Here is a 13,465-nt window from a genome sequence, read left to right as displayed (position 1 = left end):
ATATATATATATATACATCCTAGATCTTCGTCAGGTCTGTAGTTATAAACTCTCTAGAGGACTACTCCTCTCCACCAGAACTCTAAAAAAAATAAGCATTCTCATTTATTCCCTTTACCCATCAGCTGATTTTTCAACCTTACCCAAAGATAGTATAACTCTATAAAAAGTCCTGATTACACACAAATCTCAGTTCTAATTCTTTACCTTTGGGAAGTGTCTAAAGTCCTGCTTAGTGAACTATTCTGTACATTTCAGTCTAAGCCATGGTTATTGAGACAGAAACCTATGTTCTTTCTATCATCTGTATCCTACTCCCACCCCATTATCCAAGTAGTAAAAGTTTACATTTTTCCAATCTTGTTTTACTTTGTTCTTTGCTTTGAGGACCTGGAGATTTCTATATTTCTTCTGTGCAGTCTCAGAAGTGCCTTTAAAAGGATGGTTGTTATGTTTTGTTGAGTATTTTTCAATAGCCCTTGACACTATTATGATCAATTGATTGACTGCATAATTTTGATTTGATAGTCATATTACCTACTGATCTTGATGCTCCATAAGGAAGTTTGTGCATATTTTCCTTAATTATAAACCTTCAAGTCCTTACAGAATATCTGATGCATAATAGGTCACAAATAAATATTTGTGGAATTGATGGAACTATGAGAAAGAAGTAGAAATTGTGTAAAATTAGCACATCATAGGTACAAAACTACTAGAAGGCATTTGTTCATAGTGTCTTTTATGAGGAGCAATAAGAATATGGTGAACATTTAAAATTTTAAAAATATATTACAGTAAAAAAACCACACACTGCCATTAGTTTCCCTCAAAATTCTTCCTCTATTTTGAATGCACTTATTCCATACTTCCTACCACTTTCTGAGGCATTTCTGTAAGTATTCTTTCATGAATGTCTTTGTGAGGTATGATAAAAATATGTAGAATGCTGCTGCCGAGTGCCATTTAATAGAAAGGCAATTCACAAAAACATATCACTATGCCTTCATCCATCTTATTCACTGAATTGAGAACTGTGTGACTTCAGACTCTTCCTCAAAGTCAAAATGATCATGCAAGATAATTGTTTTGAATCAGTTTGGGACTTTGAGGCAGCCACAGCAGTGCAACTAAATATGCTCCCAAAAAACAACTTCCAGAAAGTGGTTCAGAAAGTGGCCAGAATGATGGAATAAGTGTTTCTGAGGTGAGGGGGGTGGGGTTTGAGGGGATTCATGACAATGGTTCTTTTACTGTAATAATTTTTTAAAAATTTAACTGTAGCCATATTTGTAGATCTTATCTCATACTTCTTTATTTATGTAGAGTCCCACATCGAGAAAAATAAAAGACCCATGGGTAGTACCTATTATCTTACAGTGAGCCAACATAATGGGCACTATAGCTTCCCTACCACGCCCACAAATCGGTTGGATTAGGAGCAGCTTGTAGTGGAGACTACAAGGCTATCCTCACCACTGGATTCTCTGCTATTTTTGCAGAACATAGGGATAGAGTTGATGGAAAGCAGAGTTGGGCCCTTAGTTGTATAGAGCTAGCTCCTTTCATATGTCTCACAATCTCTGTTTTTGGTCTTTCCTCTCCCAGTCTGTTGCTTTCTCCATCAACCATACAGATGGTTATTTGACCAGCAGAGAAGTGTGAAAAGACCCAAGTTGTAGTCCCAGTCCTGCCTCTGATATTTGTGATTTTAAGTGCTCGTGTAACATTTCTCGTCTTTAATTCCTAATAAAGAAAATGAGAAATTTGAGCTCTGTTGTGTCCAAAATCTTCCCAAGTATTGGTTTATGACTTACTATAAAATGTTTTGTCCATCAAATGATCTTTAATGTTTCATCACTAGCATGTCAGCATGCATTTTTTCTTCAGTTTAGTTTTCTATCTTCTGTTCATCACTGCGCCAGTTACCTCTCTTCTTCCCATCCCCACCTTCTGCCCTGGCTTATTCCCTTTTATAACAGATAAGCTACATGAGGGTGGAGCAATGTCTGTCTAGAACTTGCAGATTAATAAGTGATTATCATCATTATATTAATAATTGCATCTTTATTTTTTATTCTGATCCTTTGAGCTCAAACTAGTCCTGCCCTACCCTCCAAAGTTGACAAGTAAATAATTGTTCGAACTTTCCTAATTGAGAGATTTGTGTTTTCCAAGTGTCTCACACTCACTGAGACACTTTGTAAATATCCTCCCTAGATTACTGAGGAGTTGACAGGAGCACAACTGAGGGAGGAGGCTCTTGCAGGCTTTTGTAGGCATTCAGTGATTTCCTTTTCTTCTTTGATCATGGTAGGAAGCAATGAATGGCCTGGAAGGAATATTTGGCTAGGATTTGGTTGGTCCTAGAATTGATTTTCATGGATATTATCTTGGCATCCTTGGGCAAGTCACTTTATCTCTCAAAGCCTCATTGTCTTCATCTGTTATAAGAAGGGATTAGAACAGATGATTGACAAACATGGATCTTGGAGTCAAACAAATAACAATTCACACCTGGACTCTGCTTCTTTAGCATCTACCTTCCTGGCATCATTAACTTCTCTGAGGCTTTTTCCTGACTTTGTGGCTGAGGTCAGCTCTTAGGCTAGAGACCTTAATCTTAACTCTCTGCTCCATCTCTTGTGCCACTTGGCTCAGTCTCTCCCATCCTCATTCACTGCTTCCTTTCCACCTGCTGTTCCCTCCCATTTATCTACCTTACAATCCTCCAAATTACAGGTGCAAGTCTGGACTTGCACAGAGCTCAGCAGGGCATCCATCCCTACACGTACACATAAGGTCAGCTTCCTGGAAGCATATACCCACCAATGCTCTCCCCACCTCTACCGACTTCTTCTCGTGAGCCTTCAGTGACAAGGACCTATTGACCAGCCTTCACCTTTTTAGGTCTCTTCTCCCTCATCCTGCCTATTCCTCTCAATGCACTGGATTTTGCCATGTATTGGAAAATATGGTTCTTTGTAGTTTTATACTTTATAGACTCACCTATAAGAGAAGTGGCTTCAGTTATCTGGATTAATGATATTGGAGAATAAAATGTCTGTTGGTATATCTTAGTTCTGGCAAGGACATGACAGCTCTTACAACAGCCAAGTAAAAGGAATAAGGATGAACTTGTGAGAATAAACAGGGCAAGCTTGGCTGATTGGGTGAAGTTATCTTTTCCAGGGACATGCACTCTAAAGTCACACAAAAGCAAAAATTATTAAATACAGCATATAACATCCTTGAAAATCCTGCATGCATGTGCTATAATAGAGAAAGAATCCAGCATCTCAGAAGGTCCAAAGCTACCAGGGCCTCTGCCAGTTTTTGAACATTACAGGTGTTATTTCGGGAGATGATGCCTATAGATTATGTTTAGTGGTAATGTGATACAAAACAAGATAAAAACAAACACGTAAAACCCATAAAGCACAGGCTTATGTTCATCTCACCAAAAGAGCATGTGTGTTCTGACTGATGCCAAATGGAATGTCACTTGGGATTGCAGGTGTCATTGAGATTTCAGTTTCTCTCTCTCTCTACCTCCCTCCCTTTATTATTTTTCTCTCTTTTAAATATGATCATACAAATTAAAAACTGGAAGTAGGCTTTCCACTGTACTTCTACAGGCGCCTTCAAAGAACTGACAGCCTAACCCATGAGAAGTTGGTAGTGGGCAATTTGGAAGGCTGTCACAACAGAAGTAAAAACAAAGGTCATAGGAGCCACTGAAGAGGTACCTGGCCCAGGGTAAGATGGGTCTTAAATTGTTCAAAGAGACAACCAACCTGAGTCTTGAATGAAAAAACAGCTAGCTAGACTGGAGAAAAGAATGATCCAGGCAGAATGCATCAAGTTCAGTAGGCAAATTAGAGCATATCCTCTGATCTTGGCACAGGATTTGAGAGCTGAGAGAGATACATCAGGAGAGGCAGGGTCACTTACTGGTGAAGTCACTGAATATTCTTGGAATTAATTCTAAAAGCACCAGGGGAATCACTGAGGCAGGGGAGAAACATGATTAGCTTTTAGAAAGATAATTCTGGTCGTAATTAGCAAATTGAATTGAAGAACAGTATCTAGGAGCAAGAAATCAGTTAAGAACAATCTGGTAGCCCAAGCAAGAGATCATGATGGTCTAGACAGTGGAGGCAAACCTGTGGCATGCGAGCTGCAGCAAGCTCACAAAGCCCTCTCTGTTAACATGCGAGCCAAGTCTTCCTAACAGCTGAGCATCAGATAACAGTTGCTTTTTCTAAACAAAAACCTCAGAATTCAGGTTCAATTGTGGTGCTGACACTTTGTGTTAAATGAGTGGATTTTGGGTTGCAGGTTGGGACTCAGTCTCTAAAAGGTTTGCTATCACTGGCCTAGATCATTATCTGTGAATATACAGGTGAGGGAGAAGGATCGGTGTCTTGCTTGAGCCAATGCTACTGTCAATGCTGTTACTTACATAGCAATGAATAGCTTCCCCAATTTCCAATTACTCTTATATTTTATTCTCATTGTTCTGTTTCTTCCCTTTTCCCCCCACTTCTAGAAGATGGAGAACAGAAGAACAAAGGTTTTCTTTATTTCATTATATTGGAGAAGAGATAGAAAGTCTTCACAGCTATTGTTTTTCACCCCTAAAATGGTACTTGGTAAAGGGAGAGAGAAGGATGGGGGATAAAGGGGTACAGGGCAAATCAACAGGGCAAATCAATTGATGAGGTAGGGAGTCATTTGCATGCAGTTAAGGGACAATCGCAGCCTTCCTTTGTCCTTAATAATTCAAGTCCTGACACTTGCAGTTCCTAATTGTTCCACATCAGAACTGTCCAGGGGAATGGATAACCTCAGTCATAATTGCCTTAGCTTGGTCAGAAGGTCTGTTTCACTTGGAGATTGCCACACAAAGAGCCACAGAGAAGAGGAAACTTAATAAGTGACGCCTTGAACGTGACGGATTCCTCTTGACCCTACCCTTTTTTATTGTAGACGAAAGGGCACACATGAATCCGGTTCTTAAGATTAAGAGATTACCTTTAGAAAAAGAAAGAAAAATAGATAGTGTTAATTAATTTTTATTTGCAGTCTCCACCCTGCTTTCCAATCCCCTTTTGTCTTCTCTCAGGGAATTTCAGTGGGAGTGGCCAAGGCTGTCAGCAGAGCTGGGCCCTCCACAGCCAGTGACTGACTGTGGCCACTGTGAGCCACCCTACCCCAACCACTCCTCTTCCCCTGCTCTTATGCAACAGCCAAACAGGCAGATCAAAAGTCCAGCCTGTGCTTTTCTTTCTGGTCTCCTGCATTTTCAAAGGATCCCTTTGTTAGTTAATGTTAACCTTTACTCAGAAGCCTATCCTGGGAGCTAAGGAAGCTCAGAAAGGATGGCAGCTACCATGAGGGGTGTTGGCTGGATAGGGGCTTGCTGGTGCTCCCTGAGATAATCTTAGAACCTATGTGCAACCAGGTTGATGTGGCACTTTCAAAGTTCTTCATTAGACCTCCTAAAGGAAGCTCTCCTGACTGGTCCCATTCCTGGTGAGAGGATCTTCACTCTGCATTCTCTCTGTCTGGTGTACATAAGATGCTGCCCTCAGGAGGACTTTCATAGAGACTTGGATGTACAAGAAGGGCACATTCTTGAATCAGAGATAAACTTAAAGACAAGAGTCACTCAAAATCTTACCCTCCTCTACTATACCAAGTTATCTGGTTGACACAGAACTCTAGAATCAATCACCGTAGTTTCAGGTGTGCAGGGGCAAGGCCAAGTCTATTTGCAAGCCATGTACAACTCCCTGGCAATGCCTAGTGCTCACCAATGGCTTGAATGCTTGTGCTCACAGGTGAATTTTGTCTCCCTGGAAGCGTCAGGGATTTAAGCATCATTCAAAGGGAGGTCCTCACTCCCTGCACTAACTACAGCACTCCATTTTTCCAAGGAGACACTCTCCAGGATTTCTGTGCTTGGGAACTTCGATGTAAGGTACTAAACTACGAGCCCCAAGAAAGAAGCTCAAGCAGAAACATTCATAGCCTGCATTATGTTCTCCCCCATATGAGAGTTCTCACTGATAGGTGTAACAGAAAGAGGCAGCAATGTGAAGCATGTCAGAGCATGAGTTTTAAAATCACATAGCCCAAGGGAGTTCAAATCTTGCTGCGCAGCCATTGTCATTTATTCAATGAGTGATGCTAGTGTCTGTTTGTATTTCAATCAAATGTCACATATTGAAATCTCAGTCTTCAAGACTATGTCATTTGGAGCAGGCCCTCCAGGATATGGTTAAGGCATGAAGGAAGATCCCACGTGATTGGGATCAGTGCCCTTATAAAACAGCCCAAAAGAGACCCTCTGCTTTTTCCATCATTTGAGTATGCAAGAAGAAGGTGCCATCTATGATCCAGGAAAATGTCCCCCATTAAACACTATATCTGTTGACACCTTGATCTCAGATTTTCAAGCCCCATAAATGTAAGAAATGAATACCCGTTGTTTCCAAATCATACAGGCTATGATAGTTTGTTATAGCAGCCCAGAACAATAGTTTTTTAAAAAATCTACTTACCTCTCTCTAAACTCTACTTCTTCATCCATAAAATTAGATTCATAATACCTGACAATTGGGTTGTCATGAGGATGGTTCTCCGTATACACAGATCTTGCAAACTCCAGCTCAGAAATATTTAGAAATAATAATTGCACCAGTACTGAAAATATGCAGATGTTTTTCCTTGTCATTTCCTAAATGATTGTGTACAACTATTTATATGACATTTATATCGTGTTGGTTACTAAGTAATCTAGAGTGATTTAAAGTATATGGGAGTATTATGTAGGTTATATCACATAATGCACCATTTTATATAAAAGACTTGAACATCCTGGGGTTTTGGCTGGGGCTGGGGGTGGTTACCCTCAGGGATATCAAGAGACGAGTGTACTTATAAAGCACTTAGCACATATTCCTTCTTCAATGACCGGGAGTCGGTATAATTTAAAAATTCTTTTCTGGCTAGCCCAGGATCAAGTATGAACTCTGCCTCTCATTGGCTCTATGACCCTGGGTAAGTTTAGCTTCTTTGGGACTTAGATTTCCTTTCTTTAAGGTGAGTGGATTTGGAGCATGTATGACTGATTACCCCAAAGTGTCCTCCCAACTATAATATTCTTAATTCTATGTTTACCGGTCTCATTTCTACAGTTGGCTGCCAAATCACTGATAAGCCTCTCCAGGGCAGGGTCCATTGCTTTTATTACCATATAACCAAGGACAAAAGCAGAGCATAGTATATTACTTGCTTTCTTCCAGTAGAAAAAACTGTGTTGTAAACTGGCCTTATCTTTCTGTACCCTGGGGGCCTACAGTGTAAGCTTGGATCATTCTGGGGAACTTTGCCGTTGCCCTGACCTTACACGACAAAGGTACTTAGGCAAGTCAAATCATTAAACATGTTGGAAAATGCTAATGAGTACTCTGACTTGTTGCCTGGTCAGCCCAAACTCATTTCACTGGGGCAAAAAACAAGCAGATCAAAAGAACATGAGCCCCCATTATATTGAGGAGTGTGAAGCTCTTATCTCCTTCCTTCACTTTCAGATAGAGCTAAGCCTGGCAGTGGTTAACCCGTTCACTTTATTCTCTTGCTGGCACACAATTAGCTAAATGCTCATTCCCTGCTCCATCCACATTCTTTTTCAAAACAAATGCAAAGCAGAAACTACTCTGAATTCACATCCACTAGAGTGATACTTCCTCCCTTTCCAACTTTCCCAGACTTGGTGTTTTAATTAGTCTATTTCTGTTGGCTGGAGCTGAAACGATTTATCTTTAGTTGGATGGCTGATTAGCTGTCCTTTAGAAAGATGGGTTTTGAGGGTGTGGAACCCAGTAGTCCATAGCAGGAGCCAGCAGGGAGCTTGAGTATGGACATGAGGCCAATCCAAGACTCAAAAGGGTAACAGGTAACAACTCATGCAGTAGAGGCACAGGCATCTAATTGTGTGATGTGCTTATGTGTGTGAACCATGGGGATGGTTGGGTGATCTGCCACATCTGGACAGCAGGATGGTTACTAAGCTTGTAGTTTTTTTTATTTTAATCTTATTGAATTATTGGCACTTTTTAGGTATACAGCACAGTTACATTCATCACTGGGATCTTGTACCCTTACAAGACTGATATCGGTTTTCATTTTTTCCCCATACCCCTGCCCTTCCTTCACCCCTTCCACCCTCCCTTATTTACAAAGACTTTGTTTCCATTTTTTCCTTTTCTTATATTTTTCTTGTCCTTCATTTCCTTTCCCCTACCCTTCCTACTTCCACTATAATTTATATTTTTCTTGTCCTTCATTTCCTTTCCCCTACCCTTCCTACTTCCCCTATAACTTTAGCCCTTTTCTTCCTATTTCACATTATCAGTTATACAATTTGGATCTTATTTACAGTTTTAGTTTTTCACACCAAAGAAACTGTTTGGTGTTTACACATGTGTCTCATTTATTTCACTTAAGACCGTGTGCTCAATATGCAGTCCTTTTCCTATGAATGCCTGTAGTTTCTCATTCTTTAAGGCTAAGTAATACTCCATTTTATAGAGAAACCACATCTTCTTTATCAACTCTCCAACTGATGGGCAATTGGACTGTTTGCAAGTTTCTGAGCTTGTAGGTTTTCTTGTTTAAAATATTTCATGATTCCATCCCCTCCTTTTCATCTTTTTCCATCAGTACTTCAGTGAACTGTCCCAAGGTTTCTAAGGTCGGCATTTGAGACCTAACTATGGAACACACTTCACAACCATGCACTATAGGGAGAGGATTGAGATCTTCAGTCCTCTCTGAATGCACAGATGTAGAACTCACTCTTTCTGGATCTGCATGCTCACCTGACACAGGAGATTTAGCCCTGCCTAAGTCTCCCTGGGTGTCTGGGACTCTCCAGGTTTGCCATGGGCGCACATAGTCAATGCAGTCTTCTCATCAAAACACCTTTCCCTATTGGTTCTGTAACATAATGCTTTCTGTAAGGTACCTATGTTTTCCACAGGGGCACTGAGTCCTGTGCAGAACTGGACATATTATACATAATATGTCCATATTATAGCTTTAAAAATTTTTGTTTGTTGGTTGTTGTTTTCAGTTAGTTTGCATCCATTAAATTCCAAGTATGGTTTATATGCCTCTTAAATCTCATTTAATCTAGAGGTTATTTTTTAACTTTCAATTTCTCTTGTTATGTGAAGGAATGATATCATAATGTCATTTATTATGCTTCTCTTCCTTGTGTATTTCTTGAACATTGGTAATTAGAGATTAGGGGCTTGATTAAAATTTAGGTTTAAGGTTTTCAAGAGTGTTTCATAGAAGTTTTCATTCAGGAGAATTTGTAATCATTGTGTAAGAACATTAATTTAATAAGGTTTCAATTCTCATGCAATTATTCCTTCCTCATTTATTGTCCTCAGAATTCTATAAAAAGAATTTTTCCTAAACTGACTCAGGACTTTGGAACATGATTTTTCTTTATTGGTACATGTTAGTTGGTACATGTGTACAACATAACAATTCTAATTCTTTTTACATTCCCATCCTTTCTCCTCCCTCCCTCTCTTGGTCCCCTTCCCATTTACAATATATATATCTGTTTCCTATTATCTATACTTTATTTTGATCTTTAATTCAGTTATACTTTGGGTGTCTCATATAAGAGAAAGCAGGCAATATTTAAGCTCATGTGCCTGCTTTATTTCACATGATATTAATGTGAATCTATTTTCCCATAAATGACTCAAATTTATCTTTTTTTATTGCAGAGTAGTTCTTCATTATGTATAAATGCCACGTTTTTTATCTGTTCATCTGTTGATGGACGTATAGGCCTGCTTCCAAGATTTAGATATTATTGAATATGCTGCTATAAATACTGTATACATGTATTACTGTAACATAATGTCTTCAGCTCTTTCTGGAAAGTACCTCAAAAGGGGGATAGCTGGGTTGAATGGAATTTCTGGTTTCACTTTTTTGAGGAATCTCTATACTAATTTCCATAATGGTTGTACTACTTTAGATTCCCACCAATGTAGAAGGACAACTTTTTCCTCACAGCCTCACAAGCATTTGTTATTATTTGACTTCTAGATGGCAGCTATTCTTACTGGAGTAAGATGAATCTCAGTGTGGCTTTAATTTGCATTTTTTAAGGGCCAGCAATGTTGAACATTTCTTCTTCTATTAAGGGTCTATTCATTTCAGTTGCTAATTTTATGATTTTATTTGGAAGTGTGTAAATTTTTTTTAGTTCTTTATGTATTCTAGATATTTAGTCCTGTGAGGTATAACTGGCAAAAATGTTTTTTCCCATTTTGTAGGCTGTCTCTTCACACTGTTGTTTCCTTTGCTCTGTAGAAGATTTCTTTTCTTTCTTTCCTTCTTTCTTTCTTTCTTTCTTTCTTTCTTTCTTTCTTTCTTTCTTTCTTTCTTTCTTTCTTTTTTTTCTTGAGGCAAGTTCTTGCATGTAGTTCAGGCTACCTTTAGATTCAACTCAGGGAAATTCTGCTTTAGAAGTTTTTAAATTTGATTTAATCCCATTTATTGATTGTTGATGTTATTTTTTGTGCCCCTGGGGTTCTGTTCAGAAAGTCCTTGCTCCTATTTTTATCTTATAGCAGGTTAAATACTTCCATTTTAATATTTAGATCTTTGGTCCATTTTTATTTCACTTTACTACATGGTAAGAGATATAGGTCTAGACTCAGTGAACAGTCTGTTTTCCCAGCACCATTTTTGTTTATGTGTTTGTTTTTGTTTTTTATCCCAGGGATTGAATTTGGGACTTTGTGCTTGTGAGGCAGGCAGCTTCATCACTGAGCTACAACCCTGGCCCCCACAGTACCATCTATTAAAGAGGCTATATCTTTTTTCTTTTCTTTCTTGCGTGTGTGTGTGTGTGTGTGTGTGTGTGTGTGTGTGTGTGTACTGGGGATTGAACTCAGGACCTTGTAAAGAGGCTATCTTTCTTCCAGGGTAAAATTTTGGCCCCCTTTTCAAAGATCAGATGATTTAATGTGGCTAAGGTTGTTACTACATCTATTATGTTCCACTGACAATATGTCTGTTTTGGTGCCTGTATCATACTGTGTTTATCACCATAGTTTTGTGATATACCTTGAAATATGGGACCATGATGCCTTCTGCTTTACTCTTATTACCCAGGTTTGCTTTTGCTATTCTGGGTCTCTGGTTCCATATGAGTTTTAAGATTGTTTTCTCTAGTTTTATGAGGATACTGCTGGTATTTTGATTGGTATTTTATTAAATCTATATACCATCCTTGGAAATATGGCCAATTTTGACAAAATTGGTTCTGCCTATCCAGAAACAGGGGATATCTTTCCTTTTTCTGATGTCCTCTTAAATCTCTTTTTTCTGAGTAGTGTAGTTTTCATTGCAGAGGTCTTTCACCTCCTTGGTTAATTCTTAAGTACTTAAGTTTTTTTGGGGGGTGGGGTAGAGACAGGGTCTCACTATGTAGTTGAGACTGACTTGGAACTCACTTTGTAGCCCAGGCTGGTCTAGAACTCACAGCGATCCTCCTGCCTCAGCCTCCCAAGTGCTGGGATTACAGGTGTGCTCCCCCACACCCTGCTAAGTATTTAGTTTTTATTTAAGCTATTGCGAATGGTATTGTTTTCCTAATTCCTTTCTTAGTGAGTTCATTATTGGTGTACAGAAATGTTATTATTTTTGTATCCTGCTATATTTCTGGATTTCATTCTTAATTCTAAAAGTCTTTAGTTGGAATTTTTTGATCTTCTATGTAAAGAGTCATGTTATCCACAAATAATGATACTTTGACATCTTCCTTTCCTATGTGTATCCCCTTTATTTCTTTCTCTTTCCTGATTGCTCAGATTAATGTTTTGATTATATTGAACAAGAGTGGTCATAGCAGACATCCTTGTCTTGTTCTTGATTTTAGAAGGAAAGTTTCAGCTTTTTCTCCATTTAATACAGTAGTTTTCTCCATTGTTAATAGTAGGCTTGTCATAAACTGCTTTTATTAGATTAAGATAATGTCCTTTGTACCTATTTCTTCAGAGTTTCTATCATGAATGGATACTGGATTTTGTCAAAGGATTTTTCTGCATATACTGAGATAATCATGTGATTTCTGTTCTTGCTTCTATTTGTACAATGTATTGCATATATTGATTTGCATATGTTGAACCATCTCTGAGTCCCTGAGATGAAGCCTACATGGTCATGATGTATGATCTTTTTGATGATTTATTGCATTGTTTGCCAGCATCCTGTTGAGGATTTTTGCATCTATATTTATTAAAGAGATTGGCCTATAATTTTCTGTATTAATTGAGTCCTTGTCTGGTTTTGAAATCAGGATAATACTAACTTCCAGGAATGAGTTTGGAAGTACTTCTTCCTTTTCTAGTTCATTAAAAAGTTTGAGGAGTACTGACATTATATCCTTCCTGAAGTTCTTGTAGAATTCAGTGCTGAATCCATCAGGCCCTGGGCTTTTCTTCATTGGTAGATTTTTTTTTTATTACTTAGGTCATAATTCTTATAAGAAAGGCAAGACACATGTTTGATATTTTAGCGTTACTTAACAGTTTTCCAAATATCAATTTAAAAATAAGATTTTTGTTGCTGTATTAACTCATATATGAATGCACTAGATATGAATATATAAATAGATTTAAACATATGTGATGTGTTTAAATTCATTGCAGTCAAATTATTCTATCAATGATTTGTGGCAGTTTCATGGCACAGTGGTACCTCAGTTCATGACCTTAATTTGTTCCATGATTTTGGAAAAGACGGCAGCATTTGTGTTTGTGTTTGCATGGGAAAGATGATTGTGATCATGTTTTTCACCTGATTCAGGATTTGCAAGCAAAAGCAACATTTTGCCAAATGCTTCTATTTGTAAACCAAATTGTTTACAAACAAAATGTTCATGAACTGAGGCATTCCTATATCTCAAGTCCTTTCAACATGTGAATATTTGAAAGAATATTGTCGTTTTTTCCAGTACAGCAAAATATCCCAGGCTCATCCTTCAACATAATGCTTCACACTTGGGCAGACCACTTTTCTATGGATCTCTGATTCCTTTTAATTGTAAACTGTATTTGGAAATGCCAACAAGGGCACTGGTGTAGCCATTAATATAGATGCCTGTTGTTTCTGGGCCCTTTTGGTAGACAGTGCTAGAAAATAAATTTTAAATTAAAATATAACAATTCATACTCATGCTTCCAATTCTAATTGAGAGTATATTCCTTTGTTCATCTATGATAAAATATCTGGTATTAATTCAACCATTTCACTGAAAACAATTATGAAATATGAATTAAAAAATGAACAAACTGCCCTATGGCATGTGAAAAAAGTAAAGTCAATCATAATTCAAGGAGCCAACATTTCCAAGAAG

The sequence above is a fragment of the Fukomys damarensis genome, unplaced genomic scaffold (genome assembly GCF_012274545.1).
Source record: "Fukomys damarensis isolate Sample0158 unplaced genomic scaffold, DMR_v1.0_HiC HiC_scaffold_16, whole genome shotgun sequence".
NCBI classification, from domain to species: domain Eukaryota; kingdom Metazoa; phylum Chordata; class Mammalia; order Rodentia; family Bathyergidae; genus Fukomys; species Fukomys damarensis.
This window is presented reverse-complemented; position numbering follows the sequence as displayed.